The following is a 14239-nucleotide window of genomic DNA, read 5'->3' as shown; positions in this document are numbered from 1 at the left end:
AGTTGATAATATTTTAATCGCTACAGGTTGACTCAATTTAGCATCCTCTCGAACTTTGTTTTGCAAGTTGGCGTCATCTCGACTGTGTTCTACAAATTCGGACCTACCTCCACACCTCTCTGTTGTTTCCTACCTTAGCATTCGACACACTAACGACATTGTAAGTATGTTTTCATTCCACACTTAAGGTGGTCTCTAAGTTTTCTAAATCTTTTTTTACACTATTGCAGAGATTATGGAGGAAGGTGAATGAGGTACCGGAACATCTTCCTCACTTACTTTTTCGTTCACATTCTTCTCTACATACGATCACATTTATCCAATGTTTTTTCCTCGTAGGCATTATTCGAGATCTAAGAATACTATACGATTATGGAATTTTACTGGAACGCAGACTTGATATTTTCAGAGTAAGACCCTCGGCAACGTACAGTGTCTTACTTACGGCGCTCAAAATTGGAGTCTGTGCTTTTCTCTGACGCTCTAGCCGTGTCTAATGAAGGATATGACGTAGGTGCTCCTTTAATTTTCTCTGTCTCTGTTACCTTTATTGACTGAATTTTGCAAGGGACGCAAGACAACTAACAAAATTAAAAAATGTTTTTTTAATCCATCTCCTTCGTGTACAACATATCCTTGGATTTCTTGTGATAAAGCTGTCTAGCATCTCCCTTCCCCACAGGTAGGGCCATGTCGTCATTTCCCCCCACCCTCTAACCCCTCCCCGCCTCCAAATCGCTCGTACAATTACTACATACTCGTAGGTTACGGATGTCCCAATGAATGACTGCCGACCATGTAGCCATATGATATGGGATCTTCCAGTCTAATTTCTCGAACTGAATTACGCTTACTTACGACAATATGGTTCAAATTTTGCCTTCAAGGTTGATCACCTGCAATTCAGACAATGTTGTAATGATATTACCTCATCCTATACAACTACTTCCACTTTTTACATTACTGTGGCGAAGACATACGGTTTCAGGCGCTTCATTTTCAATTCGATATCGATATTTGATATCAGCAGAGCTGTAAGTATTAGTTATCTATTGCAGTAATATACGTCGAAACCGCAAGGACGTGAGGAACGGCAGTACTAAAAGTGGAATGATCTATCCAGATCGGTCTTTGCGTCTCTCACAACAGTAGGAGATAATTCGACAAATGAGGAAATATGTTGCCATTTGCAGTATTCTTCTTTATCTGTAACACCTCCTCTCTCTCTCTCTCTCTCTCTCTCTCTCCCTTTTCCCCTTCCCTCATGGAGTGAAGTGATACTTGGTGATACTTCGTTTTAAACACTGAGCTCGACTTCTCGAGAAGGATCCAGCTATTATCATTTAGGTTTCCTGTAGTTCCCCTAAGTGAATTTAGGCTGACGTCTGCATTCTTCTTTGAAAAAAGCGCTGAGGTCGTTAACAACTATCTTCACTTCACTTGGATATGAGCTCAGTAGAACAAACCACGTTTTTGTCGTTATGTGCTAAATGTTTGATTAAAATTTGACGGTTCTCTCTAATACATTCTTTTTATACAAAACTGTCACTTTATAAAATACTGCTTTGATAGGCATTTGTGACGGATCAACAGCAACATTACAGCTAAATATACATATTTTCCAGCAGCTAGATTAATATCTAAGTGTCGTCCTCTTGGTTTAGACACTATGTGGTCAGAACTTGCTAACCAACCAGATATCTCTCTTTCGATGATATGATCCACTGAAATGAAACACATTTGGCGCTATGACGAGACGATGTCTTCACACTTTTACCATCATATTCTTTGTCTTCATGGGGTCGTCATTAATCCGCCGGGAAGTTTCCATCCGGGACCTGTGCATCTCTGCGGATCCCGGAAGCGGCATGCTAACGCTCGCGTTTATCCGCGAGCGTGTGAAGCATTACTTAGACAATTTACAAACCGACATCTCGTCTTCAGCGAGCAATATAATATGTAATTAGCAGCTAAATCTTATATCATTGACGATCTACCTTATTTATACATACCTGTGCCTGCCCCTGATATTCCGTCCTTTCTCCAGTATATTCTCTCTCTTCAGTTCATTATGTTCTTTTTGAAGTATTCTTTTGACTCGTTGCTAGATGTCTTTGACCTTTTTGAGGCAGATTTGGCCTGATAGTAGTTAATTCGAGACAAATTGGTGATTTCTGAGGCACTGATGGTTTACGCGTAGTAGATATGCTCATGGGATGTTTTCCGTGTCTGATGGTCATAACTTGTGGTTGAAACTATTACCAAAAGAAAGTCATTAACCATATTTCTGTCAAACATGTAAAAGAACGGATACGACTGCACAGAAAGCAATAACTGATAAATAAAATAAGAGCCATAAATGAGGAATCATTTCAAATACGTCTTTAATCTGTTTATGCAAGAAATGCAGAAAATAATGTAGGGTCTAATAACATACACATGAGACAGCCAGAAGCGTGAATCGTGGAGCAAGTTTTTGTTGCTTCGCGGTCTAAGTGCTGGGTTCTTGGAATGGAAGTTGTGCCTCCTTTCTGTTTGTTAGCTTTTGTAGCTTCTGCTGACTATCGAGGAAGGTAGCGAAAAGTTCCATTTGAATGCTAGCCAAGCTTTCCAGCGGGCAATTACGCGCAGCCTTACCAGTTAATGAGGTACCTCTGTCTGGCTGCTATGACCAGCGAAGCACCGAAAGCTTTGTGCGTATTTGTACGCTGTGGTGTTACACCGGTGCGAAAGCCGTACACATTCGCGAGTGCACAGGGGTTTCGTATTAAAGTCTGGAATCCGGAACTACAAGAGAACTGCCCATGAAATAAGATAAACAGCTGACGTCACGCCTGGTTAGCCATCCAACGTCATACTTCTGTTTCTCTTGCACAAATTTTATTTCTTTTACACTTTCACGCTTGTTTGACATTGCTGCTACTACTTTTAACTTGTCAATTTGTTTTTATACGTAATTAAATCAAACTCTTACGTTCAGAAAGCCAACACACTATATTTTCTGATGGAATCTCATTTAAATAATCATTGCATGTAACTGTCAAATGCATGAAGCTTCAATACCTTTTCTGAAGTTAAGGAGAGTCATTTAGTGTCAGGCACGTTAGCTTTTTAGAAATTATAATCTTTTCTGAAGATTTATTGGAAACTTCTTCCCACTAAACAATACTATAAGACGTTATTTGATAGAATTATAAAACTCGTGGTGCTAAGTAAAATATGTTCGCTGAATTTTTTTAAATTTTGTACCCCGCTATGAAATTGGTACGTTTTAATTTTTTGTAAGGTTGTGTCCGAGATGAAAGTGGAACAATTAAAAACGTCATTCTCATTTAAAAAGACTTTGTATTGGACCGTAAATGGTGATAAACGTTGAACTGAAGTTATACATCTTAGTAGTAAATTTCCACGTCGGGAGAAAGTTGAATCAAAGAAGCAAAAATTCTTAATATAGTAATTAAAATTTTGAACATAATATACCTAAAACAGTATTGGTTTAACCTTTAGTGAAGATTTATCGCACACAAAGTACATACTGGTCAGCTCTACATGGTCACAATTCTTAAGGGGAGCAACTCTCACAATTGTGGAACTGAATCTACTATTCTTCGAACGTTTTATTAATCGCAGAGTATTGTTTCCTGTTCAACAGTTAATGTTGTTGGTAGAAGGAACTTATTATTTGCTAGGAGAGGATTCATGGATAAAGGTTTTTTACTTAATATACATCTTGTAACTTCGTCATTTCCGGTATGTCATTACAAAAATCTAGTTTTTTCTACGGCTTCCTTCGCGTTAATTTTATCCGACTTGTGTTGTGAGTTCTCCATGTTGTCCTGTCAAAGGAAAGGAAACTGTGAAAAATTAAGTCTTTATGCCGTCTATTTTATCAGTTACAACCCGAAATTGGTTTTTCCAGTCCAGCCTGAACGTACGGCTGTGGTACTTTAACATTTCCATGGTTATTAATTGGACTTACATTATTATATCCTAAAGAATACAAACATAAAGGAAAAAATCAATGACAGCAAATTAATAAGCGACAGCACCCACGGATGCGAAATGGAAGTGAAGAGTAACTAGACGTAAGTACCCACATATACACACACCATATAGCCATAAGTTGTAAATACAAAGTTGAAGCAAATAACAATAAAATTCTATGTATTATTCGCAGATAGCTTGACAATGGAAATTGTAGCCGAAATAGACCTATAGCGTCAAAGAAATCCAATTCAAGCAAGGAACTGGATTCATATTTATAATGTTACTACAAGACTTACACGAGGGGCGTTCAACAAAGCAACACAATTTTTTGTTCTGAAAACAGGTTTGTTTTTATTCAGAATTCAAATACACCGTTTTATTCCCTATTCTTTTGGTTCTATTTTTCAACATAACCCCGTTCTGTGCGACGGCCTTACTCCACGCGGAGGACCTGTACGCCCGTATGGTACCACTCTACTGGTCAACGTCCTTCTGCGACAGTAACCTCCTCATCATCCATGTACCCGTGGAGTACATTCCCCATTGGAATGTCGCAAGGTGCGGAATCCGGGTTGTACGGTGAATTGGGAAGAACAGACCAATGAAGTTTTGTGAGCTCCTCTCGGGTGTGCAGACTTGTCAGGTCTTGTGTTGTTATGAAGAAGAAGAAGTTTGTTTGCATTTTTGTGGCCCCACGAAAGAGAACGTCCGCCGGTTCCAACACCGCAGGAGTCACAGCCGGCCATCATGCGGGAGATCGGAAAGTTTAGCGTGACTCTATTGCGATGATGGCAGACGCCTCGCCCAGCGACTCACAGTGCTTTCGTTCACTGCCAGGTCTTCGCAGACATTCTTCTAGCGCCTACGAATATCTGTGATGCTCTGGTTTCCGTCCAAAACACAATCATTGGCAGCGCTCTGCTTGGATCGCTCCTCCGTTACAGACTCATTCTGAAGGCTACGTATAGCTCCGGCTCCTGTCGGAATTACATGAATCTACAGAGACTGAAGCGGGAATATTCGACAATGTATCACAACAAAGTCCTTATTTTTTGAACCGAAATTGGCAGAGAAAGAAATGTGTTGCATTACTTACTGAACGCCCCTCTTACCATGCTGCGGTGTCAGAAGAACGGTAAGTTGCATTTTTTAAACATACACAGGTTTTCAAAAAGTTTAAATGTTTTAATAGATTATTGTGATGTGCAAAAACTGTGATTTGAAATGTAAATTCTCAGTGTACGAAGTCTGTGTAACTGTTTCTATAACTGGTAATAATACTTAAGTCATAATTATTTTGTCACTAAACTAAGTTTATGTACTACAGGCACAGCTGGAACGTCTTTGAACAAATAATGATGACATAATGATGCTAAGCATCTGAAGATGAACATCCAGCGTTTTAAATATATCGTGAATTTAAAGAGAACCAACGATTTTTGGCTAAAGGCTCACGTTTCTCGTTCTGTACTTTATAAATGCTATTTAGAGACGGTGCAATGCTCCTTGTGGTGCTGAGACCTTGAGTTCATTAGCACGTGCGGTACTGCGGCTTTCCACAGAACCGCTAACGTTTCAACGACGCCACAGAGTGAAGCCGTGGTTCAAATGTAGTGTTCGCCGAATGTGAATCTCACAGAATATGCATTGGAAGACCTCGGACGACGAGATGGGCAAAGAATGCCTCCCTCTCTGACAGGTCAGGATGTGCAAATTGTATTCAATATTGGAATGGAATAATACACCCAGAAAAATCACATGGAATGTCGCAAACAGATTGAAATACCTCATTACTTTCAACGGTACGCACATACCTTCTGATTGTTTAGTATGTAGTTGTCATTCTACATGGCTGCTGTGAATGCTTCTTTCTCAGTATGGATTTTTTGGTGAGAAAGTTAGGTAAATCACTGGATGTTCCTTTGGGAATTTGATATCCCAGTACTATTCATTAGACGATATCACTGCAAACACACACACCCACACCCACACACCCACCCACCCACACCCACACACCCACCCACCCACACACACACACCCACACACCCACACACACACACACACACACACACACACACACACACACACACAAGCGCGCGCATATATATATATATATATATATATATATATATATATATATCCGTGCGCGCTTTTGTGTGTGTGTGTATATGTATATATATATATAGTCCCACAGCAAAATTACCAAAAAATTTCAGAATTACAGTTTAGCGGTTTCAAACAGCCAACGGAATGGAAACCTTAAGTCACAGCTTGCAACACGTGGTTTTAGTCAGGTTATGATTCGTGGCCAGCCGAAACTACATATTGTAATGTTTTGTGATGATTGTCGGAAGAAAACAAAACCAGATAATGAGTAATTTATTTTCCTTTGAAACTGTCACTTATTCCTCATAGCATATATATGCTGCTCTCTTTATGAATATAAAATCATTTAGCAACGGGCTATATTTATCACAGTTTCGAACTACACGTTTATATTAATTAATGTTATATTGCTCCACATTTAATACAAAAGATAATTTGTCACACAGTGAACTGTGGAAGCTATTGGTCACAAATTAATTATTCGGTACATCATCATCAGATATAGCTGTGCTATCAGAAAATATATGCAACAATTAATGTCAGTTTCCATCATTACTTACAATGAAGTTAAAAAACAAACCACATAATTTGTCACACAGTGAACTGTGGAAGCTATTGGTCGCAAATTAATTATTCGGTACATCGTCATCAGCTATAGCTGTGGTGTAATAAAAGATGCCTCTGGGAAAATATATGCAACAATTAATGTCAGTTTCCATCATTACTTACAATGAAGTTCAAAAACAAACCACATCCAATTGGGCACATAAAACAGTGAACATATAACTTTCATATTTGTGAACCGTACATCGAGAAATTTAATGATAAGAAAAGCAGTTGCCATCAATAAATGGCCCTACAAGCCATACGGACAATAGTTCACAGTCAAGGAGAAGATTAGTGGTGCAGATTAGCGTTTAACGTCCCGTCGACAACGAGGTCATTAGAGACGGAGCACATGCTTGGATTAGGGAAGGATAGGGATGGGAATCGGCCGTGCCCTTTCGAAGGAACCATCTCGGCATTTGCCTGAAGGAATTTAGGGAAATCACGGAAAACCTAAATCAGGATGGCCGGACGCTGGTTTGAACCGTAGTCCTCCCGAATGCGAGTCCAATGTGCTAACCACTGCGCCACCTCGCTCGGTGCCCGTCAAGGAAAGTAACTAATGGGAAGCGTACAGTGAGTCTGAAAGCCATGGAGAAAACCTTGCAATCATATTATAAAATACACGAATAATGTACAGTTTAAAATAAATATAACAAAACAATTACATCTCATGTGGAATGTAAGCTGTTAAAATTAAAAGACAGGGGAATTATTAAAAAAAATTTAAAGAAATTGTAAGAAATGAATGTAGAAAAATTTCGACATAGTTATAAATAATTACAATGGTGGCACGGAATATGACATAGTTCCAATATAGACACTGGTATCATTAAATGGGTTTTCTATTTTTTTTAATTCAACCATGTACAGTTGCAAAAATAAATCAAATATGTATACATAGCAAAAGTATATGACGTATCATACTTTGAAACCGAAACCTCTCTAACAGTACATATAGTTCCTATGATATCTCAGTCCTTGCTTTTTCAAGGTTCGCATAGTTTTAGTTTCTATACAGACACTATCTCATCGTTACTCAATAATTACCGTTGTGTGAAGTTCATTTCATGTTTACCATGATTTTAGACATGATTTGCATGTGATTTTATGGCGGGTCGATTTTATCCGACTACACTCAGCATTGAAACACAGTACTTCTTGTAAATTGGGTTTAGCATAGCTTCATTCGTTTGTAAGTATTTAATATGACATATTATACGTTGTAACGTATGATACGTCACAAGCGTTATCATTCATTTATATTTGGGTTCGTTTCTGCTATTGTCTCTCCTTGCATACATATGACAGTATTTTGTGTTACCAACACCTGCACTGAAAATGTTAATGTAACTATACCATATTTCGTGTCTATATTGTAATAGGGTATAACTAATGTCATAATGTTTTTACATTTATTTATTGCAATACGTTTTAATTTACGTTTCGCTTAATAACTGAAGACGAGACGCATGTGACCAGGCGACGGTTTTTCCGTCGTCTAGCACCCTAGCACCCAACCGAAACGATCAACAGATCAGTAGAGGCGCTGCTGGTGATGTGCTGTTAGCAAAGGCACTCGCGTTGGTCGTCTGCTGCTGTAGTCCTTTAATGACAAATTCGCAGCACTCTCGTACGTTCCATATTGATTTCTATGGTTATTTCTCGCAGTGTTGCATGCCTGTTATTACTGACTACTCTCTGCAACCGCCCCTGCTCTTCGTCGTTAAGTGGAGGCCGTCAGCCACTGCATTATCCGTGGTGAGAGGTAATACCTGAAATTTGATATTCTTGGTACATTTGACACTGTGGACCAAAGAATATTGAATTCCCTAACGCTTTTCGAAATGGAATCTCCCTTGCACCTAGCTCCAACTACCGTTCCGCATTCAAAGTCTGTACATTCCCATCGTGCGGCCATAATCACATTGGAAATCCTTTGGCAAGAATCACTTGAGTACAAATGGAAGCTCCGCCATTACACTGCCTTTTTACACCTCGCGTGCGCCGTACTACCGCCAGGTTTACATGTGCATATTGCTTTGCCATGACTTCTGTCACTTCAGTGTAAGGAGGTCTCGATGACATTGAGGCGTCGCAGTACACCTGACAGGCCCTCTGGGTAGAAAAACAGAGCCACAATAAAGGTGCTTGTGAATCCACACCACATAGTCACAGATGGTGAGTGCAGTGGGTCCTTGTGCTCAACACACTGTTAATAGCCTCCGAAGCTGGGTCGTTCTGTGCAATCACTGCACCCTGTAGTGTAAAATGTACTTCATCACTCCACAGAATATCACTCGTGCCAGAAACCGAAGAGCAAACTGAGAACCTTGTTGCGGGTCATGAGGTTTCAGTTGCTCGTTAGGGTGCTGACTTCTATTTTTCTAGCTAAATAAGGAATAATAGTTTTTGTGATATATTCTGATAACTTTCCACGTGGTCGCGGACACACTAATTAAAAATGTTTCACTAACCATTAGATCCAATACAGTAGGCTGAAGTGCTGGATAGGCTTACCTTACGTTAAATAAGAAATTACTCACATAGTTACACTTCTGTTGTCAATCAGATTATGTACACGTGGTAGGAAAAGCTGCAGCTACAATAAACTTTCTGAAGTCTGTTAACTGATTTACCAGATGCTTGCACCCCTATCGGAAATTAAAAGTAGTTATAAATGCTGTTAAGAAATGCTTTAATTTTCATTGCCTGTTTCGTTCATTGAACATCCACAAATGACAGGTATCTAGAACTCTGCCGCACTCGTCAACGTCCTAGATAACTGTCACTTGAACACATTCAACAAACGTACTTGGTAACAGAAATTAAGGTTATTAATGACGGCAGCCGAGGTGCTGTTTTAAATACCCCTAAAAACACAATAAAAAGATGTTAAAATTGGTTGATGCTCCTATTACTTAGAGCTTTGAGAAGGAAGGTTATTGATGATTCATAGGCATTCTCTTCACTAGTATTAGCCACGGAACAATTTGTATCTTGACTCTATAACTTATTATCATCAAATGTGGTCATGGCATTTGGTTGCCAAAACCGGTAACTCCTCTTCTGTTGCTGTGATAAAGGTAAAAAATAAAAGATCAGCTAATGTTCTTGTTCCGTTTCCACTTGAAAGTGTTGTCTTTTCCTAAAACTTCCATATTTGTTTTAGTAGGCAACAAGAACCCTGTATTATCTTGCGAGTAGGTTTCCTCCTTTTTCTTTGCTGAAGTTTATCTCGCAAAGGACCGACCTCGTATAGCAGGAAGCAATTGGGGTGGATAGCCAATCCGTCCCCGCCGCCGCCATTGCCGACGCCGCCTTTTACTGCAGGCTTACGTGATCATAAGGCAGCTCACGTCGTTGTACTTTAAGCACACCTGAGCGCTGTCTGTCTGTGAGCAGTGCTCTTGTGTACGCTTCAAATGACGTGACACTGAGGCGTCACGTTTGTGGGTACTTGAAAGTAACGTGTCTAGAATGACTAAACTGTTATGCCACGTTAAAAACAACAATGCAACGAAAAATTTGGTCGTACGTTGTGGGTTCGGTTACTAAGAAGGCTACGGAACCCAAAAGCTTTGTGAAGAACTGATTGAAGAAAAGGTAAGAGGGCTTTGTTGACCTGTAAAAAATATTCTACTACTTAAAGATGGTAAAAGATATTTGAATATTTCAAAAATACGTATAAGGCACTGGAAAATTTGTCTAAGATGCAACTTCTAGAACAAATAACAGAGAACAATAGGAAACTAAGCTCAAGAGGGAAGAGCTCGGATTAAAGAGTTCTGCACAGCGAAGAAGCAATAGCAGAAATAAAAGGAACATTCATAGTCTTGATTAGAGGTCAGGGTGATATGTTATCAATGAAAAGATTGGCTTATGATATTGATATTCTCAGTAAATGTGAGGAAGAGTTGCAGACCCTGATGTAAAGAAACTACAATCTAATGACGCAGAGTATGGACTGGCTTGGTAGTAACGCGTAACTAGTGTTGTAAAACTACCGTAAACTATCATAAGGAAGTGTGGACTACAGTACATTTCCTAGCAGCGGGGTTCAGTCGAGATAATAACTACGTTACCTGAATATTGGGTGGGTTGCATACCTAGTGGTCGTTACCTGTTTCCTATCGCTTTGTTTACATTTTCGATCAGTATCTTACTAGGTTCTCCTTGAAAGTAGAAGCCAAGACCCATCTAGAAGCTGATTGAGGATGTGTAAGGCGATGCACAACCTATGGAACATTCTTGTTCTACATAGTTATCGTCCTCTTAATTAACAATATACAGTATTAACAGCAAAACTGGAACTGTCACTGTTTAATTTAATTTTTATTTGAAAATTGTTGATTTGTAACGTGAAACAGAGGGATACTCTAAAAATAAAACACAGATTTATCGTATATCGCTAAAAACATCATTTCCTAAAGAGATGTAAAATTTAAAGGAACACAAAACAAAAAACTTATAAACAGCGATCATATATAAAACGTGTTTCTATCATTCATAAACAACTTTCGCACTTATCAATAATAGGAGTGAACTCTTCCGTTCGATCATGATGAAAAACAGTGTTCTAGTGAGTAGAAAATAGCACCAATAATTACATATGTATTTATGGCTGAGCATGTAAACTGTACTTGCATCAGAAATAATTGCTTTGGTTACGTAACTTCACAGAGGTAACGCGAGCAACTAATTTTTATTACTTAAAAAATGCCATTTATGTTTGTGTATTTAACTACATAATGGGCTAATAGTGAACGATGTGCGGTTCTGCTGATGTAAAAAAGAAACAAACAAAAGAAACAAAAGTCGTCAGCTTCCATTTTCTCTTTCATACATTCATTAATATTTGTCTTCCTACAAGTCCTACCAATACTGCTGGTAATCCAACGATTTACTACGTAATTTATCTACTATACCAAAACTGCAGTTTAGGTAGAGCGCAACTCAACTCATAACTAATGAAGCAAAGAGGATTTAAGAAACAGAGCAAGAAAGACATAGAAACGCTTAAAGAAATCTACTAGTATCAACCGAAAATTGTGAATAAATTTCTAAGAATGTATGTATGGAGCGCAGTACGTACTGTAACTGCTGACCATGTCACTTGAGTTAAATGAGACATCACCCACTATCGTAAAAATGACTCTCGAGAAGCCGTTTGTAGCTCTTCTGCAGTATCATTCCGGAAATGACATTTCTCTGCAGGGAAATAGCGATACCCAGAAACTACACGCCTGCGTCGACGGAGGGCCGCAAAACAGCGATACTGGCATAGGGCCAAGGGCGCAGCGCGGCCGGCCATCTGGAAATCTTCTGCTCCGCTTGTTCCGTGGAGCTGCGAGAGGTTTATGTCCGCCGTGTCACGAGACCGCTGCGTCAAGCATCACAGAATAGCCACATGGATCCCCCTAGCCATTACTTAAATTTCAACGTACTTATGCCAACGATTCTTTAGCAAAGAAAACACTGTGAAAAATGTTCCACCGTATTCTAGTTCGCAATGAGATCAATCAATAAGACAGAAGCTACAGCTCTTCCAATGTGAATGCCAAATACCAGCTTCTAGAAAAGTCAAGAACTTTTTTCGCAATTTTGGACCTCTGTAATTCCTGCCTAAGGACATATCAAGTGGCTCATACTTTCGACATAAGGATATAAGTACCGAGGGAAAAAAAAGTTACACCTTCCAGTGTCCTCTTCGTGGCCTGGCTTACTCATGGCTTCGATTATGATGTATTCACTGTATTGCCACAAGAATTTGAGAGACCTTTGGACTACTAATATTACCACAACAATGACAGCGACAACAACAACTACTAGAACTAGCACTATTATTATTTCTATTATTATTATACTTTTTTCTCATTTTTCTATTCCACATTGGATATGACCAAAATTTGGCACATTTGCTTATAGCGATGCTATTTTCTTAGTGGAGCATCATGTAATCCTTGAAGTTACAAGTACAGCACTTTGAAAAGATCCGTTATGGACTAACGTGGAAAACAGCAGGACTTAGCAAAGGCTGCGCCCAAACATTCAAAATGAGTACTAAAAGTGTCATGTTATGTAACGCTTCACCGTATCACGTTGTTTGACGTGTTGCATTCGGTGGTTGAATGTCCTATACAGGGCGTCCCTCGAGGAATAGTCAGTATGCAGGGATATGACAGAAACGATCATTTGAAGCAAGAAACTTCATATGTTCATGTTCTTTATTCCAAATGGTTTCCGAGATAGGTCAAATTTAAGATAAATTATTATTTATTTTCATTGTCAGGTTTAAAAATAAGGTCAGCAGCGTCCATAACACGACCAAGCAGTTCACCTGGCGTATTCACCTTTCATTTGTATATCTCAGACTTCATCCAATGCCAAAAACAAAAATCAAATGGCATAAGGTCTGGCGATCTTGGTGACCAGTTAATACCACTACCACGACCAATCCAGCGATTAGGGTAAGTGCGGCTGAGATGTTCCCTCACACACCTGGTAAAATGTGGAGGGGCAGCGTCATACTGGAGGTACTCTGCAGTCCGTGTGGCCAAAGGAACGTCCTCAAGCTGCTGAAAAAACGAATTTTCCAAAAATTGAAACTAAGTCTGTCCGCCATTTTCTCTTCTGAAATGACTGGATCTATCAGCACTTTACCAATGATGTCGCACAAAACACTGGTCAAAAACCGAACGTGGAAATTAGTTTCCACTGTATTAAGCGGACTTTCCTGCGACCATCAATGGTTATTACGTGCGATGTTGATTCCATTCCTTATTTTCGTTGCTGCACCAGTGAAGAGTATTGACAGAAGCAATGATAAAATTCAATCGTATGGCATTGTCGGCAATGTGAAGACTGTGGACACGCTGTATGAAATGAGTACAAGTTTTGTGCATAACTTTCGCCATACACGTGTTCGTGGCACACCGATACGTGCAGAAAGTAGCTGTGTACTGGTAGTAGGACTACACTGCACCATTTCAGCAATGTATTGCTGTTCCTGCATGTGTTGCAGAATTACAGGTTCAGGAGAAAAATGGAAATACCAGTTTCACACAATGTTGTAAACGATCTGGTAAACACTCTACTATCGGGAATTTGACCTGTCGATAACCGCCGACAGTATTCGTCGACAGTAGCAAGAGCACTACAATCGCAGAAGCCCTGGACATACGCCATATCTGGATATTCTTCATTAGTGTACATGTGTGACATTTCAACTAGTGTGTGTACAAACTGTGTTGATCGATGCTTCTCCCTGATACACTCTCAGTCCCTAGAACTACTTTAGTCACAGTACACCAGGGACAACTACCCGTTCAACGAGCCAGTTAAAGGCTACCCAGCCATTGACCTTCGTCTGTGCGAATGCGCACAGGTAGCTCGACCTCCTACCGGAATCGTCACCTGAGTGTGCTTGAGTAATGAGTGGAAGGGCAAATATCTATTAGGTACATTACATATGTAGATTGTGCACAGTTGGGAATGTGGGTCTCACGGCCTCGCGGGATTAGCCAAGCTAGGGCGCTGC

This window comes from Schistocerca nitens, chromosome 6, assembly GCF_023898315.1.
Source record: "Schistocerca nitens isolate TAMUIC-IGC-003100 chromosome 6, iqSchNite1.1, whole genome shotgun sequence".
In the NCBI taxonomy this organism is placed as follows: domain Eukaryota; kingdom Metazoa; phylum Arthropoda; class Insecta; order Orthoptera; family Acrididae; genus Schistocerca; species Schistocerca nitens.
Note: the sequence above shows the minus strand (reverse complement) of the source record.